Source organism: Stegastes partitus, unplaced genomic scaffold (assembly GCF_000690725.1).
Source record: "Stegastes partitus isolate 25-593 unplaced genomic scaffold, Stegastes_partitus-1.0.2 Scaffold583, whole genome shotgun sequence".
In the NCBI taxonomy this organism is placed as follows: domain Eukaryota; kingdom Metazoa; phylum Chordata; class Actinopteri; family Pomacentridae; genus Stegastes; species Stegastes partitus.
Genome location: NW_007578314.1, coordinates 287,122 through 289,638, shown reverse-complemented (window position 1 = coordinate 289,638; position 2,517 = coordinate 287,122). Strand labels below are relative to the sequence as shown.

General features: G+C 42.3%; 1 protein-coding gene across 1 annotated transcript in view; it reads left to right on the top strand.

Moving 5' to 3' along the window:
* tmtc1 (transmembrane O-mannosyltransferase targeting cadherins 1) overlaps window positions 1–2,517 on the top strand; it is a 172,917-nt gene that overhangs the window by 91,959 nt on the left and 78,441 nt on the right. The window lies entirely within an intron of this gene.

Sequence of the window (2,517 nt, the reverse complement as noted above, 5' to 3'; positions counted from 1 at the left end):
AGGTTTCCATGTTTGTTCGGTTACTGTGTGTTTTGAGGGAACAAAGAGATCTTCTGATACAAATAGACGTGTTTTTGAATATTGACAGTGATGTGGACTGAGCCACACAAAGACAAGTCTATGAAATGTGTCTGAAGAAGTGATTTAAAAGAAGTTAGTGATGCTGCAAACCTTATCTCCTCAGACAGGCTGTTCTGAAGCTGAGAGGCCTGATGGGAAAAGCACCTTTAGATTTAAGCCTCGACCTTGAAGCAGCCACAGAGGCCATCTGTGGATCTGATCTTCTCGTCGATGCTCATTAGAATTCTGTAGTTTTTGCTCTAATGGTCTTTTTGGATAGAAAATACCTCTGTTCTGGTCTAGGGGTGCAGAGACATAGCATAAAAGGACACGTGGTGAGAAAAACAGGGTGAAAGTAGGCAATTTATTGCCACCAAAATATATATATTTTACAATTTTAAACAAAAAAACATTTACAAAATAGAAAAAAACAGAACAATAGAAGGCTGGCTTCAGGGTGGACTGAGGCCAAAACAACAAACAAAACAAACTATCTATTAATCCCACAACTGAACTAAACCCTGGAAGAACAGAAATAAACCAAAAACATTTGCTAACCTTCCTGCTTAGATTAAGCAAAAAAACAGGGGAAAACGAATTCAAACAAAACTGGCAGTTCACCCGTCCTGCTTCTGACTGACATAAAACATATTTACAATCCTAATCTTAAATACGAGTCAACTAAATTCTCTGAAACCCGAATTCCAATATAACTAATCACAAAAACTAACTATGAAACATGGTCATTCTTTGTACCAACACACACTGTTAACGGAAGTCTAAATACTGAACACTGAATCTGGACACAGGACCGAAGATGCTTCAGGGACACGATGCACGTCTGGAAGAGGGTGCCTAAGTACCGCCTCTTCTGGTGGTTCAACCAATCCCGAGCCTCCGTGCGTTCCAATGACGATGATCCTGGACTGCTCATGAATGGAAAAAAACAAACATGTGAAAACAAGAGGAGGTCTCACTCTCCCACCAAAACAACAACCTGAACTCTTACGACAGGGGCCCTAACACCTCCCATTCAGACCAAATTTATATGGTTTCTTTCTGATTGTAGATGCTGCACTTTGACACCAACAGATGCAGAGTTAGCTGCAGATGATGAAAATTCTGAGTATTTTTTAGTAAAGAGACGCCTTTTTCCTTTTTGTTTGTTTAGAAAGCCCTTTAGACGTTGGCATGATGACAACACTCACATCAATAACAGAGAGAACAGCAAACCTAAGATGTTGGAAGTAAAATGACACAGGTTCCACCTATGACTCCTTAGTGTCTAATCATTGAAACCTGATCTGGAACTCGTCATTCTAACAGGATGAATATAAAGGTGTGATAAATTCAGGTTTTATATTTATTTAAATTGTGAGGACTGCAACATGTCAAATGCATTCGTATATCACTTTTATTGTTAGGCTCAAGTACTGTCATTTTTTCACATGGTACAGGCAGACCCGCCCTTTGCTCCTCTCCAGATCCACCATCTCTTTCAAGTATGGTTATATCTGGCTCCAAAAACTTCCAGATGGCAGCTAGGAAGTAGCAAACTCAAGGCTTCAAAATGTCCCTCTATGAACCAATGGGTGATATCATGGTGGCTACATCTGTCTTTTACATACAGTCTGTGGGTGCATGAATTGGTGTCACATTTTGTCACCAGACAGTGAATCCTGCACATTGTTCATCTAGCACCCACATTATTCCATATTTCTCCTGTCCACTTGTTGGTTTGTGGAAACCTTCCCCCAAAACTAATGGCATTTTCATCCTCGTTGTGCTTACGGCTAATTTTATCATAAAATGCTCAATTGAGTCAGTTAGCATGCTAAGTTTAGCATATACCACCACTGTGGCTAAGTAGAGCCACGCACACCCAAAACCATGGCTGTAGACCTGACGTCTTGTTTCTGTGTGATTCCACTTTGGAGCTGAGAGGGAAGATTATAAAAGCTCAGTGAAGATGACTTTGTGTACGACCAAGTTGGAACAAACTCTCACTTTGTTTGTATGGAGTTGGTAATGACGGCGTTTGCAGTGAGACAAGGTTGGGTTAGCAGTGAGGATTGCTGGCAGACAGTACGGAGGTCTGGCAGTCCTCTCGGCCGTGTCAGTGTTTGTCGTCGGCGGTGAGACAGCATATAATCTGTCATTAGCGCAGCAGCAGTGAAAAATAGCTCTCCTCTTCCCGGGCCACCTGGGAAATTTAAAGCGGATTCTCATATGCCTCGCTCTGTCCTTCCTGCTCGCCTTCATTTTCTCCTCTCATTATTTCTGTTCCCTGATGTCAGGCTGAGCCGCCAGTATTCCCTCTTTGTCTGTCTGTCTGTCTGTCTGGCTGTCTGTCTGTCTGTCTGTGAGTGTCCTCGCTCCATTCACCCTGCTGTTGTCTTGAGCCCACGACATTGACGGAGAGCAGGTACAGAGAGAGAGATGTAAACCTTGAAGGGT